At 43.6% G+C, this 27,095-nt stretch overlaps 1 long non-coding RNA gene across 1 annotated transcript; it reads right to left on the bottom strand.

The window, feature by feature from the left end:
• Positions 1-222: 222 nt before the first annotated feature.
• On the bottom strand, positions 223-26,500 carry LOC124013789. The gene is made up of 4 exons (XR_006834931.1): positions 26,411-26,500; positions 15,193-15,290; positions 762-828; positions 223-596 (listed from the first exon to the last, which is right to left on the bottom strand). It is a non-coding gene; the product is annotated as an uncharacterized LOC124013789 (long non-coding RNA).
• Between the last annotated feature and the right edge of the window lie 595 nt (positions 26,501-27,095).

The following is a 27,095-nucleotide window of genomic DNA, read 5'->3' as shown; positions in this document are numbered from 1 at the left end:
ATCTCATGCTCGAACCATTAGGAATGCACCTCGTTTTCCTCCTTCACTTATGTACCACGACTAAGTTATGCCTGCGTGCGGGTTATTGTGCGAGTGTATTCGTGCGTAAGCCAGGCACACTGCGATAAATATGCATGACTGTCTGCCGCTGATATCCTGCTTTGTATGGAAATGAGCTTGTGTAAGTTTAATAATGCAATCCCGGAGGATTGGAAAGCCGACACGTTGCAGAGCGGAATTTTAAACAGGGCTCTCCGCCTGTGGGCTCCTCATGGCTGGGATCAGACCTGGCTCTCCGTACAGCAGAGACACCATGAGAGCATTCCCCTCTGCGGCCCAGGGCTCTGACATGGGGGCCAACGTTAATGAGGGATACAAGAGAGGGAAGGCCAACTGGATTCTCATTGGAAGCCACTGTCACAACTAAACCGCTGGGTGGAAACAGCAGGACTGAACAACAAGGGACTGGAGTCAAGTTGGTGATGGGAACTGGAGTCATGTGAGGTTGAGTTCGAGCTGGTTTGGAGCTTTTAAACTCTTAGGGCATGATGGGATTCTTGGGATTCATGGAGGGTGAGCCCAGCACATCTTGTGACCTGTTTTAGAAAGAGGGGGATGGGGGGTTACACAATTGCAGGTATAATTATGGACATGGTGCGTAAAGTATTATATAGACCGATAACCTCGCTTTATCTCTATAATAGATGTCTTCTGAAGACACGACTAACCTGTATGTGAGATGGTGGCACCAGCCAACCCACCTGTTAATGTGCTAATTGCTGACATGTTGGTCACTGAAACAACTTCTTCCAATGATTTTGCGGGGCCCTGAAAGAAGAACGGGGGGATAGATTATTATAATTATTATATAAAATAATATAAATGTAATGTGGTGACAGTTAGTTACTATCACCATTGCTAAACATCCCTATTGTTAATGGCAGCAGTATAAAATGAGTTAGTAGTACTGCCATTAGCAGCACAACTGAAGCCTTCTATAAAACCCTATGGACCTCATTTGATAGATGTGCAAAAAATAGGTTCTCTTTTCAAAGTGTCCTATTTTCTTCCCTTCTCAATTTTGTTCCAAATGGTTCAGTATTACATGGCACACAATGAGCAGTGACAGATTTATTGTAAAAAGATCGATTGATCCGCCTCAAACTGGCGCTATTGGAGAGACAGATTGCTCAAACATTTTTAGCTCCAATAGCACTACATGACAAATGGGCTATTTACACAACAGATGAATAATGACTCACTCTAACCATTAGAAGTGGACTCTGGAACTACCCCAAACTGCAAAGGCCTTGCCATCTATTAACATGTTGTACATGAATAATTAAACTCCTATAAAGTGCTAATTAACGTGTAATTGATGTACTATCCACGGATTTGATTGGGTTCTGGCTCTGATGGATCTTTGGGTGCGATTTCACAGTGGGAACAGATGTATACTCGTACATCTGAGAGAGCTACGGTTGCTAGTGATCATTCCCACCCCACTGAGAACAAAATAGCCCTCATATATCCCTGTAATCTGCATTAGCACTGGAGCGGGAGCTCCGAGACAGCAGCTAGGAAGATGAGTAATGGGCTACTGCTGTAATGGCTGCCCCTGAGCCACACCCCAAAACCAAACCAAATTGCATCCAAGAGAATAGGAGATGTTAGTAGAAGGAAGCTCCCCTCAACACTGTTTCTAATAACCAGCATCTCTCCAGCTATTACGACACGTTTCACAATGATACACCTGTTGAGCTAAAGACCAAAGAACACATCCAAGTCAGAAAACTGCCCTAATACTGTAAGTCCCAAGACATCATGGAGCAACTCCTCACACAGACGCCTGCACTCAATAATTCAACACAACCAAGACCTGGCCTGAAGACCCCTTCCCAACTTAGCCAACATTTCTCTGAAGAGTGTTTCCCTGCAGCAAGATAGGACATCCATATCTGATGTTGGAGAAGCCAAAGCCAGCATTTCACCCTTGAGGATGAAATAGCCTTCAGAATGTCATGATAAAATGCCCTTAATTTAAAAATCAAATCTGTCCTCCCCTGCAATCTTCCATTCAGCTTCTTTCTCGTTCTCTTTCTACCTCTCGTTCTCCATAGCACTCCCACTCCCTTCGACTCCTCGATAAGTGAAAAGATTTTAGAGTAGGCAATAAAAGGCTCATCAGGACAAGCTGAAATGATTTCTTAATACGATGGCTTTTTAATGAGGACTGAACGAGACGGCCGTGTGGCTGATGGCAGGTCCCTCTTTATCTACGAGGGCAGGGCAGGAGGACTGATGGCACTTAAACACTCTGGCTGGCAACCCTCTCCACGGTGTGTGTGTGTGTGTGTGTGTGTGTGTGTGTGTGTGTGTGTGTGTGTGTGTGTGTGTGTGTGTGTGTGTGTGTGTGTGTGTGTGTGTGTGTGTGTGTGTGTGTGTGTGTGTGTGTGTGTGTGTGTGTGTGTGTGTGTGTGTGTGTGTGTGTGTGTGTGTGTGTGTGTGTGTGTGTGTGCGTGTGTGTGTGTGCATGTGGATCATTGATTGGCCTTTATTCAGCCTACTCCAGTCATGATTTTTTTACTCTGAAAACCTGCCTCCTGCATTGTGAGAAGAGAGCTCTACCATATGATGACAATGTTATGAAAAATATTGCAGTTAAAGCTGCAATATGTAACTTTTTGGGCGACTGGATTAAATTCACATAGAAATGTTAGTTATAGATCTGTCGTTTTTGCTTCTTTTACTTTTGGTTTTGTACACCAGTTTCAAACAGCTGAAAATACAATATTTTTGGTTATTGAAAAATATTTCCCAACAATTTAGATGGTACAATAATTATATACACTATAGTTGCTTGTTTTGTCACATAAACTGAAATTAGGCGAACAATTATAATTTTAGCAACCAGGAAATGTGTGATTTCTACATAGCGCACCATTACATTTCTCTGCCTGTTAGTGAATGACTCGTCAGAAGTATAGCGTTTGGTTACAACTAACATAACCGTACATGCTGCATTGATTCTGACTGGAAAAGTCTATCTTTGTTTGTAGAATTATGTTCTACACCATTCTTCTATTCTTCCAGCATTCCTGTATGTCTGTCCTTATTATGTCTATTATGTCTGTCCTTATTATTATTATGTTATTTCTTATCCTCTCACATCTCTCTCTCTTTCTTTCATTTCTCTCACTCTCTCTTTCCTTTGACGGCTCTCACGTGGGATGAGTGGTCAGAGTTGGCTGACTTTGCTATGAAACCTGGAGGTCAGATTAGAACGAAGGCTTCACAAGATGAAGAAGGGGCGAGGAGTAGCAAGTCGGAACGGAGGAGGAGAGAGGCCCCCTGCTAGGCAGACAACAAAACGTGTTTGCGAATCGCCCGCGTGGGCGTCCCGCCAAGCCGCCCCCCTCACATAATCAGAGCCTGGTGCGGACACAAGGTCGTTTCAACACCGGCTACGCCTCCCCAATTAGCATGCAGCCCGTGGCGCGGCCTGTCTGGGAGCAAACACGTGCATGACGCGTCGCTGCCTTAATGAGCTGCCAGTCAGCAAGGAGCAGGCGGCAGGCACAACGTAAAAACTTTCGCGGAGTGTTTGCGTGTGGTCTCAAGGGCGGAAGAGGACACTCCAACCTTGAGAATACCGTCCAGCCATATACTCTGCAGGTCATCCTGTCAGCTCCTTTGGAGAACAGGTGCTAAACTGGTGTTGCTATTTTACTTCATGACTCTGCCCAAAGGTCCTCAGAACTGTGTCTGAACCACTACAGCACTAGAACTTCCAAAGCTCTGTCAATATTGCTTATACATATTTGTAAAGGCCCTTTCCGAAGACACAAACCTTCTTTGCATGTTCTGTCCCATTGACAAATAACATATTAAATGTCCGTTTTCAACTGAAAGTGACTCTCTGTTGTGAGCCAGCTATACAGCAGTCTTCCTGTTGTGTTTGAATCTGTAATACTTTACATAGAATACTGTCCTTCAGCAGTTTATCAGTCTGCATCAAGTGATGATGTGGTCTACACAGAGTAACAGCACTAACACATTCAGGCCAAGTACACCGGAAAGCCTCTGTAACTGCTAAGAGACGTTACTTAAACACAAAGGACAATATTTAGACCTGAGCCATCTCTCTCTGTGCCGAGGATCGATGGTAGGAGTCAGTGGGGGATCTTGACTAGATAGAGATGGTTTTTTGGGGCTAAGTGAGTGTCAGCTTTCCTAGAAGCTCTGTAAACCGTCGGGAGCGTTCACGATTCAACATTTCGCTAAACAAACACACCACATATTGCCCATTATTCCATTCATGTTTTATGTTAGACACCTAGTCTTTTAAAACCCTAACCCTAAAAGAGGTATCCGTCTCAGAAAGTGTAGCTTAAACCATTTATAATGAAGTATATATCAAACCCTGTGTAATGCATACATGCAGTATATTCCTTGACTATTCATAATGGTTGGTTAAACAGGTCCGTAGTCTGGGACTTTGCCAAATGTAGCATAACCCTTACGTCACCCTTTAGTATGATACGTACTTCGTTTCGCTTTTGATTCCAACCATGATCTGCGACTATAAAACCTTTCAAAATCTAAAGAAGATCCACCGTAACTCCTGTTATGGGATCAATTCACCAACCGTCTGGCATCACTGGGCGCCGCTGAAATCGATTGAAGGGTACGTTTCAGGTTTGCCGTCACTAAAGACATTTGCCAATTCAAACAATGAAAACAACCATAACAACAGCTGTTGGTTTATCAACATGCCGTGGCGTGTTACAAGCATATAGAGAGCTGAATGCAAAGCTCTGGCTTGCAGGCCCACCAAGTGTATGCATTGGTATATTACACTGATATATTTTAGTAAGAGAGGGGCTGTAAGGAGGATAATTATCCAACAGAATCTTCTGCTTCCCACACGTTTGTTCCAGATTCATCCTCCACACCAATCTGTCAGGACAATCTGCTCGATCGCCTTGCCCAAAGTGTGATCAAACAGCCTGAACCAGCAGACTGGGAAAGGAAATACAAGAACTCACTAGTTTGATACTCCTTTGAACTCTCAATAAAGCACCGTGTCATTCTCAAACATAATAATTGATTTGTTTATTTGGGCATGAATGACTCAATTCATTAAATCCAAATGGGACCATTTTCTGATAGACTGCAGCAGGTTTATAACACGCTGACAGCACTGAATAACAAGAGTACAGTAACACAACGAGTACAACATTAAGGTGCATGTAAGTTTACGTACGGTATTATTAAGATGGACATTAGGCCATGCTTAACATTAAGGTGCATGTAAGTTTACGTACGGTATTATTAAGATGGACATTAGGCCATGCTTAACATTAAGGTGCATGTAAGTTTACGTACGGTATTATTAAGATGGACATTACGCCATGCTTACCATTAAGGTGCATGTAAGTTTACGTACGGTATTATTAATATGGACATTACGCCATGCTTAACATTAAGGTGCATGTAAGTTTACGTACGGTATTATTAAGATGGACATTACGCCATGCTTAATGTCCCCTAGGAACCAATGTGTCGGGTCCTTTACTGCTTCAAGTCCTCTGTAACAGTTTGCCATCATTACATAATCACACTACTGAATGGCACATCTACAATCAAGTCTATGCGAAAGCAAGTCACGCCTCGTAAAGCCCCGACGGAGTTCGCTAACTGTCTGTTTTGTCATTGCATCCACATAGTGCCGGTTCCTGTCGGCAAAGGGGTGTTCTGTTATTGCTGAGCCAATCACCCTGCTGACTGTCTGCTGGCCCCTATTTCCCTTCCACTAATCTGCCAGATCTCTGATGCAGTCGCTAAATCAGCTTTCACTCCCGACCTGCCACCCCATGACGACGCAGGGAGCATCCCAAGGGCGCCTCGCGGAGCAGCCAGAGCCCAGGGTTTCCATGGAGATGTGAGTGTTAGGACGTGGATGGGCGGGCTAATGATGCCGTTATCTCCACTCTAATGGTTCTGGCAAGAGGCCAGGGTTATTAACACCATGAGATGACCCTAACAAGGAGGTCAGCCATTGACCGAGGGCCTCTACTGTCCAAATACACCTGCTGTCTACTACGTGTTTTGCGTGTTTGTGTGAGTGACAAAGAGAGAGCCGTTTAAAGGCATACAGGATGTTGAGGCCTTACAGCTCTCAGAATATATTACAACTCATGTGTTACAAACACAATCATCTTTGATACATGTTATACCAGGGTTTCCCAAACTCGGGGGGGGGTTCAGTTTTAATGGTGTAACACAGGGTATCCCAAACTCGGTCCTCGGGATCCCAAGGGATTCAGTTTTAATGGTGTAACACAGGGTATCCCAAACTCGGTCCTCGGGATCCCAAGGGGTTCAGTTTTAATGGTGTAACACAGGGTATCCCAAACTCGGTCCTCGGGATCCCAAGGGGTTCAGTTTTAATGGTGTAACACAGGGTATCCCAAACTCGGTCCTCGGGATCCCAAGGGGTTCAGTTTTAATGGTGTAACACAGGGTATCCCAAACTCGGTCCTCGGGATCCCAAGGGGTTCAGTTTTAATGGTGTAACACAGGGTATCCCAAACTCGGTCCTCGGGATCCCAAGGGGTTCAGTTTTAATGGTGTAACACAGGGTATCCCAAACTCGGTCCTCGGGACTTCAAGGGGTTCAGTTTTAATGGTGTAACACAGGGTATCCCAAACTCGGTCCTCGGGATCCCAAGGGGTTCAGTTTTAATGGTGTAACACAGGGTATCCCAAACTCGGTCCTCGGGATCCCAAGGGGTTCAGTTTTAATGGTGTAACACAGGGTATCCCAAACTCGGTCCTCGGGATCCCAAGGGGTTCAGTTTTAATGGTGTAACACAGGGTATCCCAAACTCGGTCCTCGGGATCCCAAGGGGTTCAGTTTTAATGGTGTAACACAGGGTATCCCAAACTCGGTCCTCGGGATCCCAAGGGGTTCAGTTTTAATGGTGTAACACAGGGTATCCCAAACTCGGTCCTCGGGACTTCAAGGGGTTCCGTTTTTTTTGTTGTATTTTTCACCCCTTTTTTCTCCTCAATTTCGTTGTATCCAATTGGTAGTAGTTACAGTCTTGTCTCATCGCTGCAACTCCCTTATGGACTCGGGAGAGGCGAAGGTCAAGAGCCATGCGTCCTCCGAAACACAACCCAACCAAGCCACACTTCTTCTTGACACAATGCACATCCAACCCAGAAGCCAGCCGCACCGTGCCCGGCCCGCCACAGGAGTCGCTAGTGTGCAATGTGGCAAGGATATCCCTGCCGGCCAAACCCTCCCTAACCCGGACGACGCTGGGCTCCTGAGGACCAAGTTAAGGATACCCTGTGTTATATTATTAAAACTAAACTAAGGAACACTTTACCTTCAGAACAGAATTTAGTGTCCATTTGGCTGTAACAGTGTGAAATCTTGTTGGTAAGAATTCCTCCACAGGATCGAATGGAGGGCTTCTCTCACCACTTGAGAGGGCCAAGCGGTGAGAGATGTAGCTAAGAAGTGAATAAACTCAGAGGAAGGTGGTATGATTAATATGCGAGAAGTTACGGCTAACACACAGACACACTTAGCCCCCCGTTATCGAGCAGCACAGATGTGCACAGCCACTTCCCAGCCCTCCCCTCATCCACATCCATCAGAGAAATGCACCTTGGGAGATTGAGAGGATGGCACCGGCGCCAAGCCCACCATCTGCCGTCATTTAGAGATAAATGACGGCCCAAACCTAGAGGGAGATCTCCATCCGCCTGTCTGGTTCTGCTGCCAGCCCCCGACGTGGTGACGGATCCGCCCAACCTTCACGTCCAAAATCGATGTCTGAGACCCTGGCTGTCAGAATGGAGCACACCTCGGAGAGAAACTCAGCCTGGCTTTGGTTGGCCGAGCACAGTCTTTTCCTCTGGAGGGTGGGCAGTTGGAACAGCTCCAGTGGCACTGATGCCACTTTGTAAAGGTACTCACTAATACCTTACAATTGGTCAGGTTAATCAAAGCAACATGATAATATTTTGTGAACTATGCATCTAAACAGCTGTACGTTAGAACTGTATGTAAGGAGCACCTTGGGGAACATCATTGCTCCAGATCTAGGAACATCCTCTGTTCCCTGGGAAAAGCACTAAAGTTCCAGTTAGCTAAGTTCTCACACTGACTCCACTATGCCACTATGTCACCAAGCCACCAAGCCATAGCAGTCTGCTGATGGGAGGTTAGCTTGATTAATTTCATGGATTTGGAAATGAGCCGTGGTGATAAGGCTATCGCTCCCTCATCTGGGGCTGACGGGGGCGTAATTAAACAGATAGCCAAAGATGATGAGGAAACGGTCTGGAAAGCCTGGGGAATATGAGGGCGGAATCGTCGGCTCGTTTACGCAGGCGGATGATTAGATTGGCGCTTAATTGCTGCCTATGCTATTTTTAGGGGATCTGCTCACATGAGGCGTTCCCCCACTCCATCATCCGAGCGGTCAAGGTCAGCCTACTGCTCCCCTACTCAATTGTTAAGGCTGTGTCAAAGGGATGGGTGGTAGGCGATATTGAGAAAAGGTGCCCACGAATCTCCACCAACCCCCCCCCCATACTCAATAGAACTTTAGCTGCCTCTGGTGCTGAAACACACCTTTCTGCAAGCCAGAGAACAGAATAAAAAGTCACTTGGGTATTGGAGCCACACAATAGCACTTATTTGCAAATTGAACAGTTCCTATAGTGTTGCAGCAAACAGAAGGTTTGGGTGGTATTACTGAAGGAAAATAGTTTGATAAATTGTCCCCTGGCTAGATCAATATCATAGCCTGATTGTTGCGCCATAGCAACGAAGACCGTGAGACAGAGATGGATAACTGGATAACGGCATAGACGCCATTGTGTATTTCTCACAAAAGCTATTGGATGAGAGCTACCTGAGCAAAAAGTCATCAGGCAAGGCTATTGGGTGAGGTGATTTCATACATACGGACACATGACACGATTGGGGGGTGCGAGTCTTTCGAGAAACAGAGAGGACGATTGGATGAGACAGATGTGAAAACGTGCTGTAGACGTCTGTCTCATGCTCACGCAGTCTGCCTGAACGGCCATGGTGTCTGTGCTGCATGCCGTTCTCCAAAAGCCTCTGCGAAACGCTAAAGCCGTCCATAAAACCATAATCCCGACTCTGCAGACACAGAAGACAATAGAGCTTTATCGCTTTGGGTGACACTCTGTGTGTTTCCCAGCATCCTCCGGGCTTATCGCGCCACGGCACCCAGCGTATTGTCCCGTTATCCCAAGCACCGGGGCAGTCCTTAGAGCTGGAGAATGAGCAGACTTGTCAGACAGCAGTACAAAGAGAATCTGTAGAGCCATGGATTAGAGCGATAGAGATAGATAGATGCAGGGAGGGAGAGAGAGATGCAGGGAGGGAGAGGCAGGGAGGGAGAGAGAGAAAGTCAGAGGGAGAGAGGTGCCTAGAGAGAAAACGAAAAGGATGTTGAAGGCGAGTTCTACCTTATACCTGTCGTGGAAATTCTACACAGGGACAATCACATACCCTTTGCAGTCGTTCAGTGAATTCTGGGCTGACCAACTGAATTGTTGCTAAAGGTAGCAACAATCTTTAATCAATTAAAAAAACAAGCAAGCATTCAATCAATCAAACAGGATGAAAGAGAAAACACTTTATTTGTGCAATAAAGTGTGCTTGCAGAAAATACCTCCTCTCCCGTCCACAATCACTCACACACACCCGGACGCCAACTCTCGTAGAAACCCAATATCACCAAAAAGCTATATGGTGCAGACGAGCACGCACGCCATCCCAAGATCCCACACTTCATTACGTGCCCAGCCAACCTTGACAGGAGTAAATCGATGCAGGATAATAGCCAGCAGACGCCTCCTCCCTCCATCCCACCCGAAGGTTTTATCAGCGCTGCAGATCATTCCGCTTATCAGACTGGGCCAGTAATAACCCTCCCATATAACGTCTGTTGTGATCACTGACAGCTTGGCTCTGCTCTGTGTGGTGACAGTATGTATATGTTAAGCTCACTCTCCTGTTCTGTCTACCGTGTGTCAGACTCCTTTCAGTTTGGGGCTGTTCTGTTTGATGTATTTTCAGGTATCTGAGATGTTTGTGTTTGTGAATGACAAACAACAACAAAAAAGCCCTGCACAAGGTTATTGCTACCCAGTCTCATGCGCTCTATTTTAAACCATGACAAATGCATGTTTATAACTTAGCCTATATCGGGACATATTAAATTTCTTTGTGTGACAGTTAAGGCATTTCTAATAACCAAACGCAGTTTTTTTTATGTGGAATTAAAAGGGAACAAATCAATTATGGGGATTTGTTAAGATGTGAAGAGGGAAAGGAGGTAGAGAAGAAAAGACAGCGAGTCAAAGGTCAATATCGCAAAGTTTTGCGATATTAGAATTAAATAAAGAAAATGTCTAGTGTGGAGAACCAGTCAGCTCTGTCAAACGAACCATTTCAAAAAATGTTAAAGACACTTCTTAAAACAAAATACGGTAGTGGGAAAGAAAGGGAATTCAGATATTTCAAAGAGCTGTCAAAAAGCAAGGTTTGCTCAGGTGATGATGATCTGTAAGCAGAGTATTGATCAAAATTATGATCAAAGATGGCATCCTTTCACCTTACCAGTGGGAAGCAAAACCCCAACTTATCTATGATGGAGAGCACGGTTGGTGAGTTAAAATTTTTTTTTTTTTGTAATTTTTAGTAGGCACTTTTATCCAAAGCAACTTATAGGAGAAATTAGAGTTAAGTGCCTTGCTCAAGGGCACATCGGCATATTTTTCACCTAGGCTGCTACGACATTCAAACCAGCAACCTTGCGGTTCCTGAACCAACCCTCGTAACCGCTAGGCTACCTGATGTCCGATCTAATGGTGTCTCAAAGCTCTACCATTTCTTGCAATCGTCATTCCATTCCCTGGCAGGAGCTCTGTGTAAATACATTTCAAATGCACCCTTCCTTTTTCCTTTCCCTGGGGTAATGACTGCTTGGCATAACTAGACTGGTGTAGCAAACACCACTATCTCCTGACAGGACGGGGACTAAATAAATATCAAAAGACTTACAAATAGTCAAATATCACGTTGAAAGAAAATTGTACTATGAATCAACTGAAAGTCTAAAAACATGTTAAATAAAGCCTACAACACATAAATGTAAAAGAAATTCATTCACTCTTCAGCTGTTTGGTAAGTAAATTCCACTGCAGACGAGCTAGATGTAAGGTAAACCTATCCGAGGCTGGTGTTGATGCAGAGTTAATATTGAAGCAGCTGCAACTCTCAGTGAGGCGGCCATTAAGATGGGGAGGGTGATCGAGGGGGTTCTCCAGAGAGGAGGTATCTAATGAAGGAACATCGCTCCTCGACATCTGCCTCCCTCCATCCCCGTTTACACCCCTCCCACTACCGCAGCAACCCCATCGCCTCCATCTCTTCCTCTCCTTGTTAACTATGTTTGTTTTCAGCCGTTTTTCGGTGGGGGGTCTGGAGAGTATGAAGGAGGGGTGCCCCCCCAACACCTTCTCCCCAGGGCTGCTCATAAACCCACCATCCATCTCCATTATGCCCCAGAAAATGCTGTTTGTCACTTTGCGGGGGGAAAATAATCAATATGTCTTGTGGGGGCAGCGAGCGCATTAGAGGAAGCAAATTGATGTCTCTCGCCCCAGCGCGCCTCTCCAGCACACTGCACCCCAACTAATGGGAAACCTCACAGGTCTGGCAGACAGGGACACATGGCCTGTGTGTGTGTGTGTGTGTGTGTGTGTGTGTGTGTGTGTGTGTGTGTGTGTGTGTGTGTGTGTGTGTGTGTGTGTACGTGACTGAATAATTGAGTGAGCAGGCCATAGGGAACCGGTAAGTAATGCATTTGGCCAATGGGTTTGGCAGTGTGGCTATATAACTGTATCTCTGTATGTATGTGGCTCCTTCTTCCTTAAGCCTTAGCTCTACTAGCCATCTGGTACCAGATCTCTGGGCATGTCTCTCTGTCTCAGGGCCTCCACGGAGCACCTTAAAGACCACCTCCCAGACTGACACTACACTGTCAGGGCCAAGAAACCCCGTCCCCTGATTGGTGCCTTGCAGACAGGAGTGACTCCCACTCACGTCTCATCACCATGTTCCTAGAGAGCTCTGGTCTTAGCTCAGTTGGTCGGAATCACAAAGGTCCAAGTAGAGCCTGCCAACATCTTTTAGAATCTATCATAATAAGTCTCTCTCCTCTTCCTGGAAGGGTGATGGTGGTTACAGTCAGCTTAAGACACTTGTCTTTAATAGCCCCAACCCTGGGTAGGTTGAGACAAGGTATGTGGTTGGGTGTCTCAAAGATAAAGATTGGTCGCAAAATGAGAAAACACACACACACACACACACACACACACACACACACACACACACACACACACACACACACACACAGAGAGAATCATTCTCAGAATCTGTCAGAGTTCAGAAGGATACAGTGGGGCAGAAAAAGTATTTAGTCAGCCACCAATTGTGCAAGTTCTCCCACTTAAAAAGATGAGAGAGGCCTGTAATTTTCATCATAGGTACACTTTGACAGACAAAATTAGAAAAAAATTCAGAAAATCATATTGTATGATTTTGAATGAATTTATTTGCAAATGATGGTGGAAAATAAGTATTTGGTCAAGAACAAAAGTTTATCTCAATACTTTGTTATATACCCTGTGTTGGCAATGACAGAAGTCAAACATTTTCTGTAAGTATTCACAAGGTTTTCACACACTGTTGCTGGTATTTTGGCCCATTCCTCCATGCAGATCTCCTCTAGAGCAGTGATGTTTTGAGGCTGCTGCTAGGCAACAAGGACTTTCAACTCCCTCCAAAGATTTTCTATGGGGTTGAGATCTGGAGACTGGCTAGGCCACTCCAGGACCTTGAAATGCTTCTTACGAAGCCACTCCTTCGTTGCCCGGGTTGTGTGTTTGGGATCATTGTTATGCTGAAAGACCCAGCCACGTTTAAGGAGGAGGTTTTCACTCAAAATCTCACAATACATGGCCCCATTCATTCTTTCCTTTACACGGATCAGTCGTCCTGGTTCCTTTGCAGAAAAACAGCCCCAAAGCATGATGTTTCCACCCTCATGCTTCACAGTAGGTATGGTGTTCTTTGGAAGCAACTCGGCATTCTTTGTCCTCCAAACACGACAAGTTGAGTTTTTACCAAAAAGTTATATTTAGGTTTCATCTGACCATATGACATTCTCCCAATCTTCTTCTGGATCATCCAAATGCTCTCTAGAAAACTTCAGACGGGCCTGGACATGTACTGGCTTAAGCAGGGGGACACGTCTGGCACTGCAGGATTTGAGTCCCTGGCGGCGTAGTGTGTTACTGATGGTAGGCTTTGTTACTTTGATCCCAGCTCTCTGCAGGTCATTCACTAGGTCCCCCCGTGTGGTTCTGGGAGTTTTGCTCACCGTTCTTGTGATCATTTTGACCCCATGTTGTGAGATCTTGCGTGGAGCCCCAGATTGAGGGAGATTATCAGTGGTCTTGTATGTCTTCCATTTCCTAATAATTGCTCCCGCAGTTGATTTCTTCAAACCAAGCCGCTTACCTATTGCAGATTCAGTCTTCCCAGCCTGATGCAGGTCTACAATTTTGTTTCTGGTGTCCTTTGACAGCTCTTTGGTCTTGGCCATAGTGGAGTTTGGAGTGTGACTGTTTGAGGTTGTGGACAGGTGTCTTTTATACTGATAACAAGTTCAAACAGGTGCCATTAATACAGGTAACGAGTGGAGGACAGAGGAGCCTCTTAAAGAAGAAGTTACAGGTCTGTGAGAGCCAGAAATGTTGCTTGTTTGTAGGTGACCAAATACTTATTTTCCACCATAATTTGCAAATTAATTAATTAAAAATCCTACAACGTGATTAAAAAAAAAATTCTCATTCTGTGTGTCATAGTTGAAGTGTACCTATGATGAAAATTACAGGCCTCTCATCTTTTTAAGTGGGAGAACTTGCACAATTGATGGCTGACTAAATACGTTTTGCCCCACTGTATGTGTCTCATTCCAAGCTCTGGATGGGGGCTGGCACCACAGGATATTATATTATTCATCTATTCGCTGTTGAGGGCTTCAGGGCCTGTCAATCACAATTTACCTGGGCTGTCCACACACTCCCATTCCCGCCAGCTCCCGCTAGCTCCCCCCTGCTCAGCCACACACACACACACACACACACACACACACACACACACACACACACACACACACACACACACACACACACACACACACACACACACACACACACACACACACACACACACACACACACACACACACACACACACACACACACACACACACACACACACACACACGCACACGCACACGCACGCACACACCAGCTCTGAACACCTCTATTTTGCACATTTCCCTTAGTTGTAGTCCTTGATCCAAGCAATGTGATCTAGAGGGATTACATCCGCCTTACAATACAAAACTGGTTGCTTTCGAGCAGCCAGCAAACAAATTCATCACACAGACTCACAAAGGGTTGACATTGCAAGGTCTTTTGGGAGGCATGTAATAGAGAGGAAATAGGATTTTGTATATTTATGAAGCATTCTCTTGAGTATTTACCATTATAAATTGAATATTTTAAATGTTTTAAGCACCATATTATCCAATGACTTTCAGAGATTAGACCATTAACAACTTTACTTGATTAGAATATCTAATTTCATGCAGCAACAAGAACATAATTCAAAGTTGAATATTTTAAAACTTTACAATGTATGCACACATCCCTACTGAAAAAAAAAGTTTAAAAAAAAAGTAAGCACAGATCCACCAGGAAAAGGTGGATACTTAGGCTTTGTTTACACAGGCATACAAATTCTGATATTTTTTACACTAATTGGTCTTTTGACCAATAACATCAGATCTTTTCACATAAGATATTTTTCAGAGCTGATCTGATTTGTCAAAAGACAAAATGAATGATTAAAAGATAATAATTGGTTGCCTGTCTAAACACAGCCTAATCAAACATTCTTCACAGTTAAAATGAGTAAAGATGATGCAGTAGGTGGATAAATACAGACGAATGGTTTCAGTATTGATGCACACAGACACACACATGATGACACACCTATGGTAGAGCTGAATGGTCCTCGTGGCATGTTCCGCTCCAGTCGATGTCAGTCTGTACCACACACCGTCCATAGTAGAATATGAACATCAGTTTACCTGCATAACAAAAACAGAAGAGACCCATTATCAAAGACAGTAAGACATCTCTTATCTTTATCATAAAAACTGTATACTCTACAATCCCTTCCATGTAAATTCAGAACACGTTATCTAGCAAGTGCTATTATCCTATCATCTATCTTAAAGGGAGGATGTGAGCAGATTTGGACCTCATTGTCTGGTTGCTGCTGACAGCATGTTTGCATGGCCATTTGTCTGCCTGTCCCTACCTGACTATGGCAAAATGTTAAGACTGTCACATAGAAACCTGTGCCTGATTGATGATGACAGCATGTTTGGTTTCTCGTCTGTCGTTATGTTCATTGCTGATGATGATTAATGACAAACAGTTGACTGTCATGACATATTTAAGATTATAAACTGGGTGGTTCGAGTCCTGAATGCTGATTGGCTGACAGCCGTGGTATATCAAACAGTATACCACGGATATGACAAAACATGTATTTTTACTGCTCTAATTATGTTGGTAACCAGTTTATAATACAAATAAAGCACCTCAGGGGTTTGTGGTATATGTCCAACATACCACGGCTAAGGGTTGTGTCCAGGCACTGCGTTGCGTCGTTCCTAAGAACAACCCATAGCTGTGGTATATTGGCCATATACCACACCCCCTCGGGCCTTATTGCTTAAATAGAGACTGATGATGATTAGGAGAAGTTCTCACTGGCTGCAAATCCAGGATCAGCTTGTGTATAAGTAACTGCTAGATTGTGTATAAACTGTAACTAAGTACAATGTAAGTATTATATAGAAATGTGCAATATGCATTAGTTTGCAAGTAATGTATAATAAACGATGTGCAGTTCAGTTCCAGTGGTAGAGCAGGTGCAAATTGGTTTCAGTGAAAGAGACATGGCAGTGTATGTAAGGGTTTAGGTGAAAGAGACATAGCAGTTTATGTTAGGGTTTAGGTGAAAGAGACATAGCAGTGTATGTAAGGGTTTAGGTGAAAGAGACATAGCAGTTTATGTTAGGGTTTAGGTGAAAGAGACATAGCAGTGTATGTAAGGGTTTAGGTGAAAGAGACATGGCAGTGTATGTAAGGGTTTAGGTGAAAGAGACATAGCAGTGTATGTAAGGGTTTAGGTGAAAGAGACATGGCAGTGTATGTAAGGGTTTAGGTGAAAGAGACATGGCAGTGTATGTAAGGGTTTAGGTGAAAGAGACATGGCAGTGTATGTAAGGGTTTAGGTGAAAGAGACATAGCAGTGTATGTAAGGGTTTAGGTGAAAGAGACATGGCAGTGTATGTAAGGGTTTAGGTGAAAGAGACATGGCAGTGTATGTAAGGGTTTAGGTGAAAGAGACATGGCAGTGTATGTAAGGGTTTAGGTGAAAGAGACATAGCAGTGTATGTAAGGGTTTAGGTGAAAGAGACATGGCAGTGTATGTTAGGGTTTAGGTGAAAGAGACATAGCAGTGTATGTAAGGGTTTAGGTGAAAGAGACATAGCAGTGTATGTAAGGGTTTAGGTGAAAGAGACATAGCAGTGTATGTAAGGGTTTAGGTGAAAGAGACATAGCAGTGTATGTAAGGGTTTAGGTGAAAGAGACATGGCAGTGTATGTAAGGGTTTAGGTGAAAGAGACATGGCAGTGTATGTAAGTTTAGGGAAAGAGACATTATCATTCTAGTATACAACATAAAACACTTCTCTCATGTCAAGTCATTTTTATGATATCCCCATAATCATTTCCGTTCTGATTGAATAAGGAGCAATGTTTGGCAAAGGTGCCATTTTCAAGAAGAAACATTTTGTTCACATCACAGACAGAATGAGATCGAGACGCCGTAGGGTAAATCTGAGCTTTGTCTGATGCCGACAGTGAAACTGTGGCAATTAGAAAAACAGTGTGTGAGTTGGCTGGTGTATGCACCGCTGGGCACAAATGAGTCTAGCAGCCCGGGTGACACAGGCAGGCTGTAGCGCAGCCGCCTAAGACACGCCTAAGACTCCCATTGTGCCACGGCTAATCCATTTCCACTCTAACAAGCTGCTGCCTCCGACTGAGTCATCCAACTAGTCGTTTCTCTCACGTCTGTTGGGCCTCGTTCAGGTCCAAACTCAAGCTGTACTGGGATCTGTGTGAAGCTAACATGATGGCTCTGTTACAAAAGGCAAAGTCTCTCCCAGTGAAATAGTTACTGGTTCAGGGACTGTCCACGTTTATTGTTAAGTTCAATGAAAAGCTTTAAGGCTGGTGGTGATTATGATCGTAACACCTCAACAAATGTGGATGTAATATTCGAAGCAGAGCAATACATGTACCATGCACAGACTCAATAATAGTACGTTTGAACCGATACCAGCGCAGTGAACATTCTTTAGATGACTGAAATATCCTAACGTGCATTTCTCCAGCATAAGAAGAACATACTCTGTACCTCAGCAGGGATTTGTGTGAAGGTTACTGACTTTCCTCTCGACGTTTGATGCTGACAGGTGGCAAATCAGCTACAGTGCATCCTCAGCCGTTCTGACACATGGCAGTATCAAGTACCCTGCAGTCAATGTGAGATGATAGGAGTTTCTCTCTAACCAGTCGAGTATGAGCATCAAAGCAGCCACAGCAAGCCGCATATATTGTACAGAGAATTAAAACTGCCCTTTCAACTTCAACTACAACTTAACACCATTGTAACTCCCTGGGGAGACCATGGAGAAGATATTGGCACGTCTCCAGTCTGGTATCATGAATGGGATCGTGCTCTTCATCACTTAAGACATATAACCCCATTTATACATTCTTTAAAACACTGCCACAAAATCTGTTCTCTACGATTCATTTTGGTGATGGAGTGGATTTTGTACAGACAATTTGGTCCTAATCGGTGGACCTACTTTCCAAGTCAGTAGTTCCTTTTCACATAGTTTAATAATTCAAATGATTGTGACAAATACCTATCTGGAAGTTAGTCCAAACAGAGGGAGATTTTTTAGCAAACGCAATACCTCCCATGAATTCATTTCCCTCACTAGAGACAATAAAACTAGCAGAAATTGGGGGCTCTAAAGCTGGTTTAAACAGTCCAGAGCAGGGGGGCTCCCAAAGTCAGGTAGAGGCTTGCAGAGACCTTACAAGGACTCACAGAGAGGAGACATGGGGCTCTCCTAATGAGGCCCTTAGAGACAGAAAGGAGTGACATACATGTACTGCCTTTAAAAGGTCCCATCGAGTCCGGAGGTTAGTCCTCCACTTTTTTTCTTATCAATTATTCTATTTTTGTCTGCCTCTAGCCTTCCCCCGCTATAGGCCCGTGACTCTAGAAAATTAGAAGAAAGTGTTTATTACATTTTTTTAAATCATGGAGGTCCTATTTCAAAGGAAAATGTGTATGGGCCAATTTCGGCCTGTCTCTGTCTAAGCTGGTCCCACTTTACAATAAATGTCCCTCAGACCATGTTGAGTGTAATTACAATTGTGAGTTAATTTGTAAATCCTTGCATGATGCATGATGCAAACAGGTATTAATGTGTAACAATGTATAACTAAACTGTAGCTGTCTATAGAACGACCATGTAAATGCATAGTTACAGTTTGATTTTAGTTTATTGTCTTAAAAAGTCAGCAGTAGACATTGGTTCAACAACTTGTTTTGTTATTTAAATACTTATTTTCTGTGTGTTTGAGTATTTACAAATAATGTGACCCGAATCCACAACCTCTATTGAAGTATTTTCAAGTATTTTCAAAGACTTATATAAAATACTATTTTTAAAATACTTGGGTTAAATGCATGGGAGTGTAGTTGAGTTAGTGTATTTGAGTATTTACAAATACATTCCATTATTCAACTACTTTTCAAATAAAAATATCTGAATACTTACTTCCAGAGGTCTTTGAAAGTAATTGAAATACCCTAAATAGTATTTAAACCCAGGTCTGGTCAGCAGTAAAATTACCAACAGACCAACATGCTTCTGACATACCAGAAGATGACCAAGTGAGAGTCCTCCACATCTCACATAACATCAACAGTCACCACATCTCACATAACATCAACAGTCACCACATCTCACATAACATCAACAGTCACCACATCTCACATAACATCAACAGTCACCACATCTCACATAACATCAACAGTCACCACATCTCACATAACATCAACAGTCACCACATCTCACATAACATCAACAGTCACCACATCTCACATAACATCAACAGTCACCACATCTCACATGACATCAACAGTCACTACATCTCACATGACATCAACAGTCACTACATCTCACATAACATCAACAGTCACTACATCTCACATAACATCAACAGTCACCACATCTCACATAACATCAACAGTCACCACATCTCACATAACATCAACAGTCACCACATCTCACATGACATCAACAGTCACCACATCTCACATAACATCAACAGTCACCACATCTCACATAACATCAACAGTCACCACATCTCACATAACACCAACAGTCACCACATCTCACATAACATCAACAGTCACCACATCTCACATAACATCAACAGTCACCACATCTCACATAACATCAACAGTCACCACATCTCACATAACATCAACAGTCACCACATCTCACATAACATCAACAGTCACCACATCTCACATAACATCAACAGTCACCACATCTCACATAACATCAACAGTCACCACATCTCACATAACATCAACAGTCACCACATCTCACATAACATCAACAGTCACCACATCTCACATGACATCAACAGTCACTACATCTCACATGACATCAACAGTCACTACATCTCACATAACATCAACAGTCACTACATCTCACATAACATCAACAGTCACCACATCTCACATAACATCAACAGTCACCACATCTCACATAACATCAACAGTCACCACATCTCACATGACATCAACAGTCACCACATCTCACATAACATCAACAGTCACCACATCTCACATAACATCAACAGTCACCACATCTCACATAACACCAACAGTCACCACATCTCACATAACATCAACAGTCACCACATCTCACATAACATCAACAGTCACCACATCTCACATAACATCAACAGTCACCACATCTCACATAACATCAACAGTCACCACATCTCACATAACATCAACAGTCACCACATCTCACATAACATCAACAGTCACCACATCTCACATAACATCAACAGTCACCACATCTCACATGACATCAACAGTCACCACATCTCACATGACATCAACAGTCACTACATCTCACATAACATCAACAGTCACCACATCTCACATAACATCAACAGTCACCACATCTCACATAACATCAACAGTCACCACATCTCACATAACACCAACAGTCACCACATCTCACATAACATCAACAGTCACCACATCTCACACAACACCAACAGTCACCACATCTCACATAACACCAACAGTCACTACATCTCACATAACATCAACAGTCACTACATCTCACATAACATCAACAATCACCACATCTCACATGCCATCAACAGTCACTACATCTCACATAACATCAACAGTCACTACATCTCACATAACATCAACAGTCACCACATCTCACATGACATCAACAGTCACTACATCTCACATGACATCAACAGTCACCACATCTCACATAACATCAACAGTCACCACATCTCACATGACATCAACAGTCACCACATCTCACATGCCATCAACAGTCACTACATCTCACATAACATCAACAGTCACCACATCTCACATAACATCAACAGTCACCACATCTCACATGACATCAACAGTCACTACATCTCACATGACATCAACAGTCACCACATCTCACATAACACCAACAGTCACTACATCTCACATAACATCAACAGTCACCACATCTCACATAACACCAACAGTCACCACATCTCACATAACACCAACAGTCACCACATCTCACATGACACCAACAGTCACCACATCTCACATAACATCAACAGTCACCACATCTCACATAACATCAACAATCACCACATCTCACTTAACATCAACAGTCACCACATCTCACATAACATCAACAATCACCACATCTCACATAACATCAACAGTCACTACATCTCATATAACATCAACAGTCACCACATCTCACATAACATCAACAGTCATAGGTTACGCTACACCATCAGCTATTGTTTGCCTTCGATGCAGTGTCCCCTCCACCCACTCCCTGCCAGGGTGTAGTGATATGAGATTATAGATTAACAGGCTGTTCAAAGTGACTGCTACTTGCGACTTTTCTGATTGGCAGAGGGAAAAATCAACAAAATAAACCTCCAGCCAAGGACAAGGCACGTCAATAACTGCCAACCTCGGCTTAGAGGAGCTTATAACAGGGTCTCATTTCCTACTTTAAAACAACGAGCCTGGAGACCGGCTCAGTGCAAACAACAGAACAAGAAGCCAAATCCCACTCACCTTCATTTTGAACACGTACAGTTGGTGTTTTGAGCCACAGCAAATATTAGCATTAAAACTAGTGGGATGCTATCTGACTGTTTCGCTGTCGTTTGGTTTCTAGAATCCTCTGTTAACAAAAGCAGAATAGACAAAGAATGTACTATTTTATGTGTGTGAAATGAAAAAAAGTAACAACCTAGAATGTGCATCAATGTTTAGATAAATCTGGACACGACCTTTTGATGTGTGATGCGATCTGGTATAGCCTGGCAGTAACAGCAGTATGCCGTTGGTAAGTTATGACTATGTATGCTACAGTATACACTCTAAAAGCAAACTCGAGATGTGCTTACATTATGTGGTCACCAAACACTTGGGATATTGCAAATGTCAATGTCGGTGTTCTACTTGTATAGTATCCTGGTGGCAAGCTCTTCCTGTGTGGTATACTGGTGGTTAACATAGGGTAGAGAGGCTACGCAGTGTGGCTTTGGCTATAGCACCTCGCCAGCTCTTACATAGTTCTTCCTCTGGTAGAGTTGTTTCTCTGGTCACCCACACATTGTGGAAGGATGAGTTTTCCTCAGTGGTAATGTGTGCAGTGAAGCCTCTATCTGGGGAGCGTAGACATCTATTAGAGCCATAAATCATGTTAGTGGGAGAGGAGGGTGGACAGGGGGAGGTGGAGGGTGGACACGGGGAGGTGGAGGGGGGCTCAGGGTCGTAAATCTCATTACCTGAGACTGTTGCTCCCCGTTCTCAATCACTCCCATTATCAGCTGACCTTGACCAGCAGCGCAGACACTTACACTCAATCAGGCCTCGGGGAGATGTATGCTTGTGTGTGTGTGTGTGTGTGTGTGTGTGTGTGTGTGTGTGTGTGTGTGTGTGTGTGTGTGTGTGTGTGTGTGTGTGTGTGTGTGTGTGTGTGTGTGTGTGTGTGTGTGTGTGTGTGTGTGTGTGTGTGTGTGTGTGTGTGTGTGTGTGTGTGTGTAGTGAGAAAATGTCAGAAACCTCTTTACTTTTTCCACATTTTGTTGTGTTACAATGTGGGATTATAATAGATTTAGTTGTCATCTTTTTGTCACTAATGTCAAAGTGGAATGAAAAATAAAACGAATATGCTGTATCTTGATTAGATGAGTATTCAACCCCCTGAGTCAATACTGTACATGTAAGAATCGCCTTTGGCAGCGATTACAGCTGTGAGTCTTTCTGAGTAAGTCTCTAAGTCTAAGGGCTTTGCACACCTGGATAGTGCAATATCTGCACATTATTCTTTTCTTCAAGCTCTGTCAAGCTGGTTGTTGATCATTGCTAGACAGCCATTTTCAAGTCTTGCCATAGATTTGAATACCAATTTAAGTCAAAACTGTAACTAGGCCACTCAGCAACATTCAATGTTGTCTTGGTAAGCAACCAGTGTATATTTGCCCTTGTGTTTTAGGTTACTGTCCTGTCTGGGGAAAAGCAGACTGAACCAGGTTTTCCTCTAGAATTTTGCCTATGCTTAGCTCTATTTTATTTATTTTTAGCATAAAAACACGTCCTAGTCCTTTCCGATGACAAGCATACCCATAACATGACGCGGCCACCAAAAAACATATATGATGAGTGGTACTCAGTGATGTGTTGTGTTGGATTTACCCCAAACCTAACACTTTGTATTCAGGACAGAAAGTTCATTTCTTTGCCACATTTTGTTTTACAGTTTTACTTTAGTGCCTTATTGCAAACATGATGCATGTTGTGGAATATGTTTTATTCTGTACAGGCTTCCTTCTTTTCAGTCTGTCAATTAGGTTAGTATTGTGGAGTAACTATAATGTTGTTGATCCATCCTCAGTTTTCTCCTTTCACAGCCATTGTTTCTATTTTAAAGTCACCATTGGCCTCATGGTGAAATCCCTGAGGGGTTTCCTTCCTCTCTGGCAACTGAATTAGGAAGGACACCTGTATCTTTGTAGTGCTTGGGTGCATTGTTACACCATCCAAAGTCTAATTAATAACTTCACCACGCTTAAAAGGATATTCAACGTCTGCTTTTTGTTGTTGTTACCCATCTACCAATAGGTGCCCTTCTTTGCGAGGCATTGGAAGACCTCCCTGGTCCTTGTGGTTGAATCTGTTCTTGAAATTCACTGCTCGAATTAGGTAACTTATAGGTAATTGTGTGTGTGGGGTAGAGAGATGAGGTAGTCATTAAAAAATCATGTTAAACACTATTATTGCACACAGAATGAGTCCATGCAACTTATTATGTGACTTGTTAAGCCAATTGTTACTCCTGAACTTATTTAGGCTTGCCATAACAAAGGGGTTTAATACTCATTGACTGAAGACACTTCAGCTTTGAATTTTTAACGAATTTGTAAACATTTTGAAAAACGTAATTACACTTTGAAATGACAAGGTATTGCGTGTAGACCAGTGATGAAACATCTCCATTTAAATTCAGGCTGTAACACAACAAAATGTAGAAAAAGTGAAGGGGTGTGAATACTTTCTGAAAGTACTGTATATCTGACTAGGTCAGGGTCGTTTAACCTCCGTACAGTATAACCAATAGTTCCAATGTGTCCATGATATTCGTGATCTCCCTAAGTGCACGAGGGTGATAGTTTGCAGTGTGATTTCCTTCACGTTCCACTGAAGTACTGAAAACCTTCTTTTTTTTATAGTCTCTCACCACAACAAAATGTGGAAAAGTCAAGGTGCTGAATACTTTCGGAAGACACTGTATATTATGTGTGTGGGGGCTCATGTGTTAGAGGAGTCTTGTTGTCATACAGGTCAGCTGTTACGATGCTCATAGTGTCAGTGGTGCGAATGGATTTGGACATGAACGTGTTCCTTTTTGTTCATATGTTTCTGCATTTCCATGTACTGTATGTTGCGTTTCAGCTCGTTTAGTTCTTTGATTCATTTTTTGTCTTTGCACTCCAATCTTCTCTATCGTCTCAGCCGACTTTCTCCATCTGTCGTCTTTATTGGACCTCTCTGACCTTTTCTCAGTCTCTGTCCTGTGCTGTTTGCTTTTCTCAGAGTGGAGTTGCAGCTCTGTGGCGTTGCCCTTGGTTTCTCTGTTGTTAGAGCACTCCTGCCATCAATCTAACAGTGGGGAACACTGACCAAATGAATGTCAGGATTCCAAAAAGAGCAGAGAAGCCAGTCTTGTGTTGCTTACACACACACACGCACGCACGCACGCACGCACGCACACACACACACACACACACACACACACCACAGGAGGCTGCTGAGGGGAGGACGGCTCATAATAATGGCTGCAATGGAGTGAATGGAATGGCATCAAACACATGGAAACCAATGTGTTTAATGTATTTGATGCCATTCCACCACTTCCGCTCCAGCCATTACCACGAGCCCATCCTTCCCAATTAAGTCAACCTCCTGTGACACTCACACGCACGCACGCACGCACGCACGCACGCACGCACACACACACACACACACACACACACACACACACACACACACACACACACACACACACGGATCGTTATTCACAAACCAATTTCTCTATTTTTCCCCCCACTGTTGGCTTCTTGCTACTTCACGTCCTCTTTCAAGCACACAACAATCAATTACCAGGTGGATGCAAACCACAGTGCAAGTTCACTTAGAATGTTTATGCTATATAAGGGGTGTTGACTGCATTCAGACAACATACCCTGCAAGCTGTCCACCAACAATGTCATTGGATATTGAGGCAAAACAACATCAGTCCTAACAATACACCTTGACAAACATTTTTTGTAAACCTGCAGTGCGGTATATGTTTTTGGGGCTTTAGTCACTTACTGTAGAGCACGCACACACACACAAACACACACAGGTCTTGGAACAGGTCTCATTAAAGACCACTGCAGGGTCAGAGTGCACCATACCCATGTCACTTAGCCATCCCACAATCCCTTGGGGCCTCAGCACAAACACAACAAATCACTGCACAATGCCTGCTGCCGGCATCCTAATGCCTAGATCTTTACACTTCAAAAACACAATTATGCTAATGCCAGGAATCATTTGCCATTCCGGGTCTGATTTAATTCACCCTTTTAGCGAAGAAAGCTAATTAGAGGGTTTAATTAACATTTGCGACACAAACCGAGAATGGGGCGGCGAGCCTGTCGATCGTAGAGAGCAACTAGCACTACTGAAGACGAGGGAAGAGAGAGCGAGAGAGAGAGAGAAAAGGTCTGAAACCCATGCAGATGAGGAGAGGGAGCACCATAGGGAGCACTAAGTGAAGCTCTTCCATCCGTCTGCCAGTGAATCAGAGCACTGTCTTGTGATGTTTACTGCTGCAATGGTTTGGTAATTATCACAGTGTGACTTAGCCAATGGCCGCCTCAGTAACACACTACGGGTGACATTTTACACTAGCAGTGCAGTCTGGCCAATGAGCAACAGGGGGGATGGAAGCTCAAAACAATAAAGCATGGAACAAGTGGTGACATCCCACCCACGGAAAGGAGGCATCCCAGTAATGCACTCTAACCCAGACCAACAGGTGATCACAGATAACCCTGGGAACATGTCAGTCACACACCTTAATGGAGTGTTAAAGGCCCAACAGTAGTAGTTGTGTAACACATCGGCTGGAGTCATCACAATGACACCCTACGATCCTGGCTGAAGCTAGCCATCAACGAGATGAGGATATTTGACAGGAGGGAGAATGGCACACCTTTGTATGCAGTGCACTCCACTCAGCCTGGGGCAGGAGAACACTTTCACTTTCGTCTTCATGGCACAGAGCAGCTCCTCGTCTCCTCCACCTGAAGGACAATCATAAAGAATACATTAATGACTGATTAACTTCACTCTCTCTCTCTCTCTTCACTTTCTAATTTTTTTATGACATTACCAATAGAGGTCTTCAACATCAAACCTAAAACCAACTTGACACTGGCTCAGTGGTACTCTTAGAAAAAAAGGGTTCCCAAAGGGTTCTTCGGCTGTCCCCATAGGAGAACCCTTTTGGGTTCCATGTAGAACCCTCTTTGGAAAGGGTTCTACATGGAACCCAAAAGGGTTATACCTGTCCCGGAACCAAAAAGGTTCTGTCTAGAACCAAAATAACTCTTTTAGGTTCTAGATAGCACTTTTGATTCCAAGAGTGTCAGGTGGTGCTCTGTCAACACCACAGCCCAGAGACGAACAACAACAGGAATATCTTCAGCTATGAAGTGCATCAATGTAGCGATTGACTTCAACAGTGTGTCATTTTGATAAGACTTGCTGGGGTCTCGCTATCGTGCGAAACACGGTTTTTCTATGAAGTCAATCACCGGCATTAATCCCCATCTTCAAAGAACTGTGAACATAAAGGCAGTGGGAGAAAAAAAAAACTCTGATAACTTCAATCGACA

The sequence above is a fragment of the Oncorhynchus gorbuscha genome, linkage group LG25 (genome assembly GCF_021184085.1).
Source record: "Oncorhynchus gorbuscha isolate QuinsamMale2020 ecotype Even-year linkage group LG25, OgorEven_v1.0, whole genome shotgun sequence".
Classification (NCBI taxonomy): Eukaryota; Metazoa; Chordata; class Actinopteri; order Salmoniformes; family Salmonidae; genus Oncorhynchus; species Oncorhynchus gorbuscha.
The sequence above is the reverse complement of the archived record's forward strand: the minus strand, read 5'-3'. Positions and strand labels throughout refer to the sequence as shown.